Source organism: Gigantopelta aegis, chromosome 6 (assembly GCF_016097555.1).
Source record: "Gigantopelta aegis isolate Gae_Host chromosome 6, Gae_host_genome, whole genome shotgun sequence".
Classification (NCBI taxonomy): domain Eukaryota; kingdom Metazoa; phylum Mollusca; class Gastropoda; order Neomphalida; family Peltospiridae; genus Gigantopelta; species Gigantopelta aegis.
Genome location: NC_054704.1, coordinates 46,676,278 through 46,692,514, shown reverse-complemented (window position 1 = coordinate 46,692,514; position 16,237 = coordinate 46,676,278). Strand labels below are relative to the sequence as shown.

The following is a 16,237-nucleotide window of genomic DNA, read 5'->3' as shown; positions in this document are numbered from 1 at the left end:
CAGATGAAATTAATTTCATTTGATTCATGCTGGCAGAGACTTCAAAGTAATTTCTTTGATGATGTATATGTATATACATATAGCATATCTGGTCACACGCAGTATGGCGTATTTAGAAAAAACTTGTTATTTCTTTGACAAGCGTGTGATTGGTTTCTGATGAATGTTTCAGTCAAAAAGATATTTTTTGATCAGCGTTTGCCTCAGGGAAGAAGCTAATTAAATTTTGTAATCTTGAAGTTAGTTGTTGGGTAGTGAGTTAATGAGCATGAGAGAATCTGTGTCTTAGTTCCTTCTTATTACTTGTTTTAATTTAGATATTTTGTAAGAACCATGAAAAAAGGAGAAGACTGCAGTCAGAAGAGCTATTTGTATCTTTATCATTATCAAGTGACAGCTCAAACCAACATTAATCAGAATTTGATGTCTAAGGCAATACCTTGTTCTTGGTGACTAGCAAGCTAAGGGTGGACATGCCTGGTATTATACACATTGATCCATAAAACTGTTTGATTGGTTTGTTAAAGTATCATTGAAAAAAAAACCCCACTGGTATCTCAGTTTGCTCCTCACTTATTTGTAGATGGCTGAGGTAGTTGGGTTACCATAAATTCTTGAATAAAGGTCTGCCTTGAATAGAAGCCAGGGCCCATATTTTCGAAGCTGTCTTGGCGCTTCGAAATCACAAAACCATTGTAAGCTATGACGTCACTATGGAAAGTGCTATAGTGATGTCATGGCCTATGATGGTTTTATGATTTCATAGTGCTAAGATAGGTTTGAAAATTCCTAGCCATTTCTTGGAGTGTCTTGAAAAAAATAGAGGCCTGCCTTAAATAAAAGCCAGCTTCTGTTATTGTAGCTTTGTCAGGTTAATAACTATGTTATACTCGTCATTTCTGTTGCATAACGTCGGAAGCTTATAGCCATATGGCAAGAACGGGAAAAGAGGGGTTTTTTTTTCATTTCTCAGTGAGATGAGAGGTTTTCACATAGTTTGAAAGCCGTCATTAGAATACAATCTTACAATAAAGCTATATTTAAAAAATAAGAGACCTGCCTTGAATAGTAAAGTTTGTTTTATTTAACGACGCCTCTAGAGCACATTGATTTTTTTTATCTTATCATCGGCTATTGGACGTCAAACATATGGTCATTCTGACACTGGTTTTTTTTTAAAGAGGAAACCCGCTGTCTCCACATGGGCTACTCTTTTTACGACAGACAGCAAGGGATCTTTTATTTGTGCTTCCCACAGGCAGGATAGCACAAACCATGGCCTTTGTTGAACCAGTTATGGATCACTGGTTGGTGCAAGTGGTTTACACCTACCCATTGAGCCTTGCGGAGCACTCACTCAGGGTTTGGAGTCGGTATCTGGATTAAAAATCCCATGCCTCGACTGGGATCCGAACCCAGTACCTACCAGCCTGTAGACCGATGGCCTAACCACGACGCCACCGAGGCCAGTTGCCTTGAATAGAGGCTGGGCCTCAGAGAATTGGGCAAACAAGTGAAGGATTTACGGTATTTCTTGTTCCATCCATTGCTTGGTGACTGGTTGTTGTGCATGTTGGGATAATGCATATTAAAAACCAAATGAGTTTCTTCTTTCACACATTAGCTACTCTGTAGAATGATCAAGTTTAACACTAAAGACCAAACAGTGTGACAAGCATGCTGTTGAGAAAATGTCCTTTTTTGTTCAGCTGTTGTTAACATAGATACATGACGAGTGGCATGCGGAAAAAAAGAAGGCTGCCTTTAGAAAAACTGCTAGTTTAATGAAGAAAATCTATTGGCAGTCTGTTTAAGATATTTTTTATATTTAACTAAGAATCAAGCATGCTGTCCTGGACACACAACTTGGCAGTCTCTGTTGTCTGGCCATGATGCACAATGCTGCTGTTGGCGCTGTCTTTCCAGAATTGATGTTTATTTAATGTCTTTGTGTGAAAGGAAATCTGATTACTGGTAGCTACAAGGGGTCTTTTATATGCAGTTTCCCCACAGACAGAATAGCAAATAGATCCACATTTAGTCAGTATGTTGCATTTATATGCTGGCGTTTGTGTTTGGATAATGCAGACACAGTGGCACAGATGTTGGGAGCCCTCTTTATCTCGTATTATGCATCTTGCATGGTTTTCTTTCTGAATGCAGCAAGCCAGTAATGGTTGATTCTGTATATTTTTTGAGTCTGTGACATCTTCCACACATCTCGATCAGCGACCACCCACCTTCCCTTGCACCATTCATTGTTTTTATCTGCATGTCATTACAGATGCAGCGCTAGTGGAAATGAAATAAACGGACTACATCATCATAATATTACAGTTTATCTTGTCGGTTTACTTCTGTCATAACTATCCCTGGAAAGAACTGGCAGCTAGTGTAAACAGCCATAAACAGAACTTACCTTTTTGTACAAACATGACAGAATTGCTTACACAACAGAGCCACCATTTGGAACTGTCATTTAGTTTAAAACAGCTCCTCACCGAATGGCTTTTTATAGCTTAGACCAACAGGAAAATATTATTCATCTATGACAAGAGTTTTTAGTGTTGTGTTTGATGTGTTTGTTTCCATAAGGTAATATTTCAGACTTGAATACAGATGCAATACCCACATGTCAGTCTGACTGTACAAACATTGAAAAAACACAAAAAACATCTTACCACACAAGAGTCTGGACATTTCGGAGGTCCCCCCCCCCCCCTTAAAACTGGCTCCATGGGAACTGATCACCATCTGTCAGCAGAAACACTGTTCAAATAATGTTGTGATTATAATCTTGTTAATCTTAATAGACTTCTATTAGGATAGCGGGATGTTGTACAGGTGTTTCTCCTATCATACCTGTTCAAGTATTTTACCAAAATGTTCTAGGTAATTTCTCTCGGCTGTCGATTAATTGTACCAAACTGCCAGGCAGTAAAAGTCTGTCTGCCCCGGCTGTGTGGGTTATTTCTTTAATGGTTGGCACGTGTATACTGGCTGCTGCTGTAAAAGATTGCCTTAAACTGTGGTGTGATTTTGGCAGTAACAGTACACCCATAATATGTGTACTAACTTGTGATAAACAGAGATTTATGGTGGTATTAAAAAGTGGCCTCTTCAGAAGGGGTGGAATGTAGCTCCGTGGTAGAGGTCATAGGATTGCTCAACCTCAATAGGCTAAAAAAAAAATACCATTACTGGTGTACTTCAAAGGCCGTGGTATGTTCTGTCCTGCCTGTGGCGGAAGTGTTTTTCTTCTCTCTGTTACTCTGTCTATATCTCTCTCTATTCTGTCTCTTCTGTCTCTGTCTGTCTCTCTCATTCTGTCTCTCTCTCTCTCTCTCTCTCTCTCTCTCTCTCTCTCTCTCTCTCTCTCTCTCTCTCTCTCTCTCTCTCTCTCTCTCTCTCTCTCTCAAAAACATCAAATAGTTGCAGTGTATAATTTAATATGTAATGAGGTGTCATTAAACAAATACTGCTTTCCTTGGTCTCATTAGACGGTCGACTGCTTAATACAGATAGGGGTGGGAAGTAGCCGAGTGGTAAAGCACTCACTTGATGCTTGGTCGGTTTAGGATCGATCCCTATGGGCGGCCCCATTGGGCTATTTTTCATTCCAGGCAGTGCACCATGACTGGTGTAACAAAGGCTATGGTATGTACTATCCTGTCTGTGGGATGGTGCATATAAAAGATCCCTTGCTGCTAATCAGAAAGAGTAGCCCATGAAGTGGCGACAGCAGGTTTCCTATCTCTATGTATCTGTGTGGTCTGTAACCAGATGTCTGACGCCATATAACCGTAAATAAAATGTGTTGAGTGAGTCGTTAAATAAAACATTTCCTTCCTTCTTAATACAGATAATGAAAAGATAACGTGTAGTTGCTTATCAAAACATTTTGAGTATGGTGTATTTTATTACGATTAAACTCTTCATTAAATATCTTTTATTATCTAATTTGTTATAATTATAAAACTTTATCTGTATCTGTGAAATGCACTTATCTATTGGTATAAAATATCAACTATTTTTGTATTTTCAGCATGTACATTAGCTAACCTAATGTAAAATCCTTTTCATGATGTTTGAAAAAACCTTGTTTCCGACATTTGTTATCAAATTAATGTGAAAGAAGATATGTTTTTATCACTTCGGAATAAACTTGGGCATCCCTGTAGCCACAAACCTGTCAGTTGATTTGGAGATACGTGGAGATATGTGATTTACTATGTACAACAGGTAAAACACGTGATTTGGAAATTCGACCTAAAATGTTATCACTGGTGATGAAATTGTATCTTACACTGGATAAATTTACAGATATTTTTTGGCAATGTATCTGTGAAATGTTCTTTGAAAACATACATATCTTCTGAAAGGCAGAGTTAAAGCTACTGTGGGAACTGTGGGAACTGTGGTTGGACAGATGTACGTGCAAATCCTCCTTTACCTAGCAGTAAGTAACCTCTCACTGTTAAAATGGCTCTTTAAACCCGCCTACTTTTCCTTGATAACCTGTAACCCCATCTTGTTGCCAACCTCAAAGAAGAAAATTATTTAAAGCCTGAGTTGTTTCCATTTTCACTTTGATTTACATTATCGTTTTACGTAACATTTCTTTCAAGGCAGAGAATGATCTGTTTTATTAAAGGATGCTGCATATAGTGATTAATATAGATAACCACATCTGTGAAGTTCACTTATAACTGCTATTGAAAATAAAAAATTGATGCATGTGATGCACTAAGTATACTCCAGCTTACTTCGACACAGAAAGGAAAAGACTACTTATTTAATGATACCCAGCATGTTTTAAACTTTGGACATTTGGTCTCTGCCAGTTGCGAAAAAAGAATCTTCTTATTTATAGGTATTGGGTAATTAAACCAGTCTTTTATAGACAGGTTTTTCTTTGGCTAGTGACGTCAAAGTGCTGAGCAGGATCAGGTTGAATTATAAAATGTTTGACATCCAGTAGCCGATGATTAAGAAATCAGTGTGCTCTAGTGGTGTCGTTAAACAAACCAAACTTATTAACTAACATGGATATTTTGACACTTGGTAGAGAGAGAGAGACAGTCAGAGAGACAAAGATGGAGAGAGACAGAGACAAAGATAGAGACAGATAGGGACAGAAAGTGAAAAAAGAGAGAGAGAACTGCTGCCACATAGGAAATTAAAGTTTGTTTTGTTTAACGACACTACTAGAGCACATGGATTTATTAATCATCAGGTTTTGGACATATAATCTTGGAGAAGAAACCTGCTACATTTTTCATTAGTAACAGGATAGCACATGCTATGTCCTTTGATACACCAGTGCACTTGCCTTTGATATACCATTGCACTGGCTGGAATGAGAAATAACCCAATGGGCCAGCCAATGGGAATCGATCCTAGATTGACTGTGCATCAGGCAAACGTTTACCACTGGGCTACATCCCGCCCCTACTACCAAAAGACGCAGCAAACGATTGTGAAAAAATCTGAGTCAATTGAGGATGATCGATCCTACAACTCGCTGCACGTCAGTCAAGTGCTCTACCACTGAGCTGCATCCTGCCCCTTCCTTCTAAAGAAGCAGCTTAAGGAAAGTGTCGAGGAGATGCCTACTTGTTTTCGCTGTGTGGAATTTCCCTATTGACACACCAATAATCTCAACAGATTTCTGACCTCGCAATTAATTTGTGACCCTGAACGTTGGAGCGCCACCACCACTAAATCATGAATATGGTCAGCTTCAGACAATTTCCACCATCGAACATCCCAGAGAGATTACTATACTGTTCCCATTTAATATGTCACTTATAGCTATATAGCATTAGCTGAGAGCCTCACAAAATTGATTAATTTTCTTCACAAGAAACCAATCAGAACAGAGATGGTGCCCAATTCTGATGGGCAAATTTAAAGATTATATGGCAAAACAAACTGAAATATAGGTTTCATAATACAGATAGCTCCGAGGCAGTGCTAGATGTACAGAAATTGGACTGACCAAAACGTTCTTAATTATATTGCATGGTGAATGCATGGTGATATTTTGTTAGATATTTTAATTCCAAATGAAAAATGTTTCAATGCATCAAGTATTTGGATTATGTAAGAGAAACACTTTCAGTGTATTAAATATTATAATGTTCTGAAACAATCTTGTTAGTGACCAAAAACTATATCAAATTATTATTTAATTTTTAAAAATTTATAAATAAAGTTAAGCTTCAATGATGTATTGATTTGTGTTCAGTTACATATTGGTTCTGATGACCTAACAGTAGAGCCAACTATATTTCCAAGTATTTCTATTAAAGGGACGGGACGTAGTCCAGTGGTAAAGTGCTCTCTTGATGCACAATTGGTCTAGGATCAATCTCCATCGGTGGGCCCATTGGGCTACATTTCTCATTCTAGCCAGACCCCTTGCTACTAATATGGAAAAAATGTAGTGGGTTTCCTTTCTAAGACTGTCAGATTTACCAAATGTTTGACATCCAATAGCCGATGATTAATAAATCAGGATGTCATTAAACAAAACAAACTTAAACTTTAACCATATAACTAATTCTTTGAAAATAGTAATGTATTTACAAGGAACTGATTTTGCTGCTGTTACCAATTTTATATGTAATGGCTTACATTATAAAACAAACAATTGTATTTTTAAATCATACTTAAAGTAATAAAATCAAGTATTGTACCTATATTTGTGTTAGGCTAGAAGAAAAATTACTTGTTTTTTTTTGTCTTTTAATAATATAATAAATTGTTTAATGCATAACAGCCTATATAAAAAGAAAACAAATGTTTGGGTTTTTGGGGGCTGTTAAATGTTTATTTACTAATATATGACCAATGCATAACACAACCTATATATTTTGATACCTCAAAACCCTTGACTACAATGTATTTCTGACAAAGAAATCCCCAGATTGATTATTAATCAGTACCAAATTAAACCATCTACATCGCGTCTGTTTTCACAGTCTCCGTCCCGTTAAAACGTTTGTCGTTCCATTGATGGCGGTTGATTCAGTTTGTTCTGGGAATTCCTTAAATTAATTTCATCCTAAGAAACAGAAGATTAGAGAATTAAAATAAGACGTGTACAAAAATACTCACTGCGTTCAGAGCCAAAAGTGATCAAGATTGCTAAAAATAAAAACGTAATATCTTCTCGACACATGAAGGATAAAGAAATAATTACCTCGTATTGACCATAATGATAGTGTTATTTTTTTTAATAAGTGAATCGTGACTTTATTAAAGGGTATTCCCGTGTATTAATGAGCTGCTCTTCGTTGCAGGATTACAGTTGCAGTTTGTCTGTATCACGGTCGACAGTCTGTTTACTGGTGTCAGCCAACTCCAGCTCTCTGTTGTCACTGAATGCCACCAGTTTATGCAGGTGAGGCGCTTGTGTTGTCTCTGTATACAAATTATCCTGAGTATATTCATATTTTTGTGTGTGTGGTGGAATAGAAACAGTATATAATGTGTGTGTGTGTGTGTGTGTGTGTGTGTTGGAATAGAAACAGTATATAATGTGTGTGTGTTTGTGAGTGTGTTTGTGAGTGTGTGTGAGTCTGTGTGTGTGTGTGTGTGTGTGTCAGAGAGAGCTAGAGAGAGAGAGAAGGGGGAGAGAGAGAAAGAGAGAGGGAGACAGAGAGACCAAGAGAGAGACCGAGTGAGAGAGATATGATGGTAGTAATGCAAATATACAGGGAACATATTTCCATTACACCAGAATAGAAACGGTATATAATGTACGTGTACAATAGAATGTTTCACAATTACAAAGAGAAAAAAAAGTTTGTTTGTCTTTAATTACAAAAATTTCTTTCTTTTGTGTTATGGGTTGTTCCAGAATTAATCACATTGGCTAGGCAGGGCTAGCTTATGGTGAAAAGAAAATGTTGCCAAATTTTCAGTTAAACTTAAAACATTTAAAAAGCCCACAATTAAGAAATGGAAGAAAGCTACTTTCTTTTGTAGAAAATGTTCAATTATTACATGAAATTATTTAACCAAATTAATTAAAATTTGCTAATTGTTTTTAAAATTTGCAGTTGATGAATTTGGCAAGTTCCAGAGCTAGCCCAGGGTTGGTGGGATGCATAGTAATCTGTAACATTTTATGACTGGTCGGTTTGCAACATTTACCCCCACGGCCCCACCCCCACTTATATTCATGATTTAAATTAATTTTATTTTGTGAGTGGTGATTATATAAAAAGTGCCTCCTGCCTTTCTGTGTCATAAGTTCTGAAACAACTATACAGGATAATGGTATTAAGAATTGCCACCAGCTTTGAAAAATGTTTTTTTGCAAATTATTTAATGATGATATATGAGCATGTGTGCATGTGTGGAATTTATTAAAGATGTTTAGCAATTTTGTTTTATTAAATAAATTTTATACAGCACACCCTGAGTATGATTATATATTATTAGAAAGTTGATGTGCTTAAGCACACAGAAAATGGTGTTTTTCGATGACTTTAAAGCATTTAGACAGCTGCCATAATAATCGAGGGGTTGTTGGTGCCACCAAAACATAAGAAGGCTTGATGTCACAGCCATTTGTGCAGTCGATATAGCACATACAACATTTACATTGCACCAGGAGTGGGTCAGGATTTTGTAAGGAGGGGTCACAAAATTCTAAGAAAGCTGTTTGAGTTTGTGAAAAGCAGATTAGCCAAGCTCCCAAAGAAAGTGAGATCTGTAGGAGGGTTCGGGGGTATACTCCCCAAGAAAATGTTCAGGGTAATTTAATGTTATATATTGAGATTGATGAATTTAAAAATAATTACAAAAAACTAATTTAAAAGAGCACTTGAAACACCCGGGGCAGGGGGATCATGGGATCCACCAATGGTGCACTCCGTTTTGAACTTAAAGGATAAATAAATTTATTAACACTGTTTTTTTACAGTTAGACTTCCCAAATCCTGTCTGTGGATAAAGTATTATAAATGTAAATCTTTCTGAGCTGAGTTTAATGGTGGGAAATCACACTTACTGCCTGTTTTATAACAAACCTGTGGGAATTATAGATTTGAACTCTCATTTTTATGTTTAATTTAAAGATAATTGACACACATAACATTACCAGGGTGCAGAATATGTGGGAAATGATGACAGTACACATAATTAAATTGAATTGATCCTTTTATAGGATGAACATGTGTGGACCATCCACCACCATTATATTTTACTAATTATCAAATTGCTTTTCCAATTGGATTCTTTGATAGATTTTTATGTTAGATTCCATAATTATTCCATTTGAAGGTTATTTCCTTTTTATGCATTAAGTAATAATAAAACCTTCCATAAAACAGCATAGAAAGTTCATTAAGAAGAAAAATACTGGTCATATAGTGAGTGGTACAGGGCTTAGGTCACTGGGTTTTAAAATGGGTTCTTGCTTCATACAAGTACTGGATGAAATTCTAAAAGAATACCTTCCTTCAAAATATTCTTCAGCATAATCTGGAAACTGCCTGAATATCGGTAAAGCTCTTCACCGATGGCAAAATGTGTAAATGTGTATGAACATTATCTACCAGTATTTAACAGAAGCGTTTGGGTCCTGGTTGGAGTTAATAGGTGTTTAGTTAGTACCACTTGATGGAACTAGTCATGCGCATACCCTGTGTTGTATAATATATGTTCTCACTGCATTTTGCCTCCTCGCTTTCGTGTTATGCTGCCCCTTTTCAAGTTTGGCAGCCCCATTTGTTTTTCTGCGCCCCTCTTTATTTTTCGGCATCCTGTTATAATTTACAGCACCCAGCTCCTCTATTTCAAAATGCACAATATTTTTTCACACTGAAAAACATTGATCAGTCTACACACTAGACATCAAAGGAAACAATCCGCGTTGTGTACGAAAGCGCAACTGACGAAAAACTTCAGTAGTCTACAGCAGTTACTGTAACGTAATTTAACACTATTTTTTAACAGCCTCTGTTGTGTCCCATACCAGTATCCATTTGTATGTTTGATACACACAATAAGTTATATTTTATTTTAGCAATGAAAACATTTTATTTTTATCATTTGGGCAATCTCCGACTGAAAACTCCCCACTTATTTGGCGCCAAATTTGTCACATGATCAGAATGGTCATTCTGTCTTTTGTGTTCACTAACTCTTGTCTGATATTTTATCCTTAATGGTAGATTTAATTGGTTGTAACTGATGATTTTTACTTACTGTTGTTTGTTTATTCAGCAATTCTTTATAAAATATTAAAAACATTTTTTAAAAATAATTTTTGGAGGGGGGGGGGGGGGGATATCACCGCTTATAAAAATGGAACTAGTAATGTTCATTGTTAAAATAATTAATCTTGGGTGCCAAACAATATATACACTGCCTTTACAAAAATATCAATGCGATTGATTTACTTGATGAAGATGGAAATAAAAAGAACAGAAAAATAGAAAAATGTTATCCCACAGTAGGGGATCGCTTAAAAAAATATCTTTATTATTTTTCAGATATCTTAAAATCTTTATTAAAATAATATTAAAACTTTGATCGGTTTAGCAAAACGAATACCCGTGAATGTCAAACCGACACTCCATTTTACCTGAACTACGTTTTAACTAACAGAGCCCAAAAGACAAGGCAGCTTGTACATGATCGTACCAACTTTTCAGAACCAGATACTTAGTTGCAAAATAAGGGATAGGTATTTCCACAAAGTCAACCAACATATAACGATATATGGTAACCAAATATTCCTCTTTTCTTTTCTTTTTTGCTTTTCAGTGTGTTTTTTGTTGTTTTTTGAAATGCTGGGGTGGGGGCGCGCAACCCAGTGAGAACACTGTATACAATTTAATGTCATCCATAGAACAGTTTTCATGTCATATTCACTGCAAACTTGGGCAACTTCGTCTCAGAAACACCAGGTTCTGTTAAATGTTAGCTTATGCTAGTAGTTCATGATTCCATTTATAATAAATTCTTGTTTATTGACATAAATTGAAGAAATTTGATTACATGTACATACAAAAAATTAACCTTTCAGTCTAGTTTATTTGCTGCAAAAGTCAGTTTAGAAAAATTGCCGTCTGCAGGTAGTACTAAACCAAATAACTTCCGGCTGGGTCAAAGTTCGAGGTGCACCAAACTTTTGATAGAGAAGTGAACACCACAAGTCCTGTGATTGGTTATAAATGTGAGTGTGTTGGTTGTAAAAAATAATAGTTTCATCTGGGTAAAAAAAATGTGCAATTTTATTTCATCTAGTACCAATGTGTCAAGTAGCCTTGTGCTTGAAACATGTATGGGGTACCTGTAAAAAAAAGTACTCGAATTTTGTGCAAAACTAGGGTAGTCATAGACGCTACCCGTTATCTCAGAAACGAGCAGCTTGACCCCCATTTTTTTCTGATTCACTTTAAGTGTAAGGGGTGGTAGTATTTATATCCGTGGCGTTTATGTCAGTTGATACGTTGCAGGTAGGAGTTTTAGCCACATATGTTACTATTGTCGTCTATGGGATTTGATTTGGTAGTATACACCCTATAGCACATATTCAGTGCATAATAAAAAATATTATGATTTTGTCATTTTATTTAATTAAACTATACTGGTTGATTAATTAGCCATCACTCGATCATGCAAGTTCACAATGACCTTGACCTTGACAATAATCTCTGTACATGGCTCAGAATGGAGTTTGAATCAAAGTTATCACTGAAGAAAAGTTGGTTTTGGCCTATAATTCGTACTGTAAAGATTTCAATAATTTCTTTTTACATGGTATTTGACTTGCCATATACAACTGCTCTTAAATATGGTATTATATATAGGCAACCTGAACTAAAATTTTAATAGCAATTTATTTTTATATTAAAAATAGCATGTGCCAATAGTGGGTTAATGTCTTTAGTTTCCATTAACATTGTTAATGTTTTATGTATGAAATTCTGAAAACTCAAATTTGTAAAGAAGTTGATTTTTATTGTCATTTTGACATATTTATAGGGTGCTAAGTTATATTTTAGACAAATTTGTAGTTTTATGCAAAATTTAAAGTAAATTTGAAGAAAAGCTTGACCAAAAACATAATTAAATTTGTTGTCACTATTGTGCCTTCTGTTCTTATTTGTCCATAACAATAAGGTTGTTAAACATATACTTAGATCTCCAGATCATTTTTTTTTCTTAATAATCACTTAGTTAGCTCTCATGAAAAGCATTTTGAGTTTATACTAGATTCAGAACCAATTTTTTTCAGATTTGATTATCTGCCTTGGATTAAGTTGATAATTTATTTTATTGTTAAAGCTGTATTACCTAATGTTACTAGCTAAATAAAATGCTGGATTACAGATTGTAGGAATACATCTAATGTACATATTGTATTCATCCGGATAAGAAAATAATGCAAGCAAATAGATGTTCGGGTAATTTTGTCATTTAAAAATAGTTTTTTTCAGTAATTAATCAAAAATAAATGTGTTAAAGCTGCAAGATTATTCCAGATGTCACAACTATTAAAACCTCCAACTACAGTAGGCTATAAATAAAATATAGTCAGGAATATTGGTGGCTGCCAATAGTTTTGATGGTTCATTATGAAAATCAGCATGGCCGATGGATTTGAAATTCCCACACCTGGTAACTTGAAGACACCCACACCCAGCATACAGGATTTCCGCCCAACACTAATGTACAGGACATTAAGTCATTACTTCATACAGGTACAGTCATGTTTGTGTTTCCTTCTTCAGACAGTGTAGTTTTTTAATACTGATATTTCTTTGATGTGCCTGTTAAGGTCTTCAAAATGTAGGGGCCAATCAAGTGCATGTGTTTTAATGGAATGCTTTAAAGGGGTAGAGGTACTCTGACTATCTTTGTTGTCTCTACACATATACCTGAGTACACACACCCAACTGAAAGTAAATATCTTCAGGAGTTTTATTTTAAAACATTTTGTTGTTTAATATGACATATTGCATTTGTACAAAACTGAGTGCAATATATAAGCCTTATGAGGTGTACATTATATTAGGTTGCACTGTAGAAACAACAGTTTCAGTGAGGTTGTCAGTTTATGTCAGAATACACCAGACCCTGGTTGTCATAAAGACACATAGCTGGACACTTTTTGAAAAATGTATGTTATCAGTATAGGTAGTACTAAACCAAATAACTTCCGGCTGGGTCAAAGTTCGAGGTGCACCGAACTTTTGATAGAGAAGTGAACACCACAAGTCCTGTGATTGGTTATAAATGTGAGTGTGTTGGTTGTAAAAAATAATAGTTTCATCTGGGTAAAAAAAATGTGCAATTTTATTTCATCTAGTACCAATGTGTCAAGTAGCCTTGTGCTTGAAACATGTATGGGGTACCTGTAAAAAAAAGTACTCGAATTTTGTGCGAAACTAGGGTAGTCATAGACACTACCCGTTATCTCAGCTTGACCCCCATTTTTTTCTGATTCACTTTAAGTGTAAGGGGTGGTAGTATTTATATCCGTGGCGTTTATGTCGGTTGATACGTTGCAGGTAGGAGTTTTAGCCACATATGTTACTATTGTCGTCTGTGGGATTTGATTTGGTAGTATACACCCTGCATACTCAAAATTGCCATTGATTGGCCCTTTCACCGACGGCAATTTGGGTTTTTTATTGCCCTGAGTGATAAATTCTTAAGTTTGAGCCCTGTTTTATCTCTACTTTGAATATTCTACAACCTACCCATGTATATCTGTTGTAAGTCTTTTTGCTGTATATTTGTACATATATAGAGGGGTCATCACTGTCAAAATTTTAAACTACTGAATACACAGTCCATGGTTATTTTTCATTTTTGAAATAAAAGGAGCATGATTTAGCTGATAGATAGAGGTCCACTCTAAAGTTCAGGTTGGGGACAGATTACAATATCCTGCAATGTTAAACTGCATTTTAATGTCCTCTGGGTGAAATATTTTAAAGTATGTTCTAATAGAAACCTCTGTCTACAAAAGTACATGTAGCTGTTTATTTTCATTCATTTCTAAAATGTGGTTATAAAGGTTATCAGTTAACAAAGATGACATTTAGCCGCTGTTAAGTGACTGTTATAAAATGTTTGAATGTATGCCATCTTGGCTGTTGGCCACACTGATGGTAATTGCTGAGTCTATTCTTTGACTTCATATCAAAGAATAAAATTTAAAAAAATGCACATCACTATATCTATGTCTGTCTCTCTCGCTCTCTCTTTTTCTTACTCTCCATCCCTCCATACCTCATCTCACCCCCCTTTTTCCATTCTTTCTTTTCATCCTTTCTCTCTTTGTCCCTCTCTCTCATCTGTCTCTGTCTCTATCTCTGTCTCTCTCACTCTTTCTCTGTCTGTATGTCTGTCTCTCTCTCTCTGTCTCTCTGTCTCTCTGTGTCTCTCTCTCATCCTCTCTTTTCCTCCTCACTCTTTCCCTCTCCTCTCTCTGTCTTTCTCTGTCTCATCCTCCCTCCCTCCCTCCCTCTCTCCTCTCTCTCTCTCTCTCTCTCTCTCTCTCTCTCTCTCTCTCTCTCTCTCTCTCTCTCTCTCTCTCTCTCTCTCTCTCTCTCTCTCTCTCTGTCTCTGTCTCTGTCTCTGTCTCTGTCTCTCTTTCTGTGTGTCTGTCTGTTTATCTTCACCTCTTTAGTCCATGACTGCTATTTTACAAATTGAAGTCAGTTTTGGTTACTTAGATTTCACATCTCCGAATGTTAAAGTCATCAAATAGAGTGTTTGTTTATATATGGTAATCAGTTCATCAGAATGGTTCATTGCTTTTGTATTCATAAAATATGGCAAAGAAGATTGACAAATTTGTGGATTCTAACATCATTATTGTCGATGCAGATAGCTTTATTATCAGTATCCAAAAATCAATTTTGCACAAGCAAGCATGAGTACTCTCGGCTCATGTTGAGCTGTGAATACAAAAATGACTTGTGAGCAGTCAATTTACAACATTTGTTTCAACAATGCACTAACCTAAAGGCATATAACACACACACTTTACGAACATCGTCCTTAGATCTGTGCATTTGATAATTATTCAAGCATTAATTGCTCGCTTTGTCAAATCAGGTTATATTTTACTACTTCCTGCACTTTGAAAATTAAAAAAAAAAAATTTGATGTAATTTACATGTGTTGGCTAATGATCCATAAATTGATAGCAAAATTAATGCAGAGCCATATTCTGTGTTCTCTATGACTGATTTTGAAAGATTTTTTTTTTTGGGAAAGATTGCTTACATATGCATGTTATTTCGTAATAGATCTGAATAGTTAATTTAGGCCTGAATAGTTTATTTAGATTTTAACAGTTATTGTGATCTGAATAGTTAATTGTTTGTGAGCAGTCAGTTTTCAATGTATTTTTCAATCACTAATGGACTTTAATCTGTGAATTGTTATAACCATTCAAGTATTAATTATTAATGACTGACTAAGTCAATTCATGTTCCATTCTAGTGCTTTGTCTTTTTGTTTAGACAACTAATTATGCATAGTCGGCAGTTAGGATATTAATTTCTGTCCTAGAGTGTCTTGTTTCCTTCAATACATGCAAGCGATAAATGTTTTTAATTAACTAATTATTTTCTATTAAGGCAGACAGTTGTATAGCCTTGTTTTAATTCTATTTGTGATTGGAATTGTTGGGTTGCTTAAATATAAGCAATATTGTTCTTTTTTGGTAACTGAAACTAAAAAAAAGTCCATTTTTAATATTGTCTGCCTTTAATTGTGAGTTCCATGATAAATTGCTGATTTTCTACATATAATGACAGTTCTGCATCTCCGACAATTTGTCCACAATGGTGGTTTCTGTCATAAGCTATAACTGTGATGAAGTTGCTTCAAGGGTGACCACTCTATTTGCCTCTTGTGACTACAGTAAACCAGAGATACCACATGAGCCTTGTCACCACTCCATTATGAGTGTCAAAATGGCAACGCGGCCAATGCATCACAAGTCCCATACCAGACAACCTGTTATTGTTTAATCCATTACTTGAGAAATTGTTAGATCAGTGTTAGCCTGCATGTTGAGATTTCACAGTCTTGGAGACACCAGTCATCCACAGAAGGCGAGCGGAGACCTCACTAAACAGTTCTATGTGGGCCTCAAGACAGTAGTTTCATCACTTTGGCATGAACCACCAATACGCACATAACTGATCATTCATCTCTCAGACAGGGCAGATCCATTAGTATGACTGGG

The 16,237-nt window shown here is 35.8% G+C and overlaps 1 protein-coding gene across 2 annotated transcripts in view; it reads left to right on the top strand.

The window, feature by feature from the left end:
• The window catches only part of LOC121373948 (choline transporter-like protein 1), a 178,280-nt gene that overhangs the window by 62,357 nt on the left and 99,686 nt on the right, over positions 1–16,237 (top strand). Inside the window, exons 1-2 of one of the 2 annotated variants that reach the window (XM_041500794.1) lie at positions 4,223–4,242; positions 7,308–7,408. The gene's annotated coding sequence lies outside the window, so the exon portion shown is untranslated. Of the gene's footprint in view, positions 1–4,222; positions 4,243–7,307; positions 7,409–16,237 lie in introns of those variants that run through there. The other variant, XM_041500792.1, reaches the window with a different exon arrangement.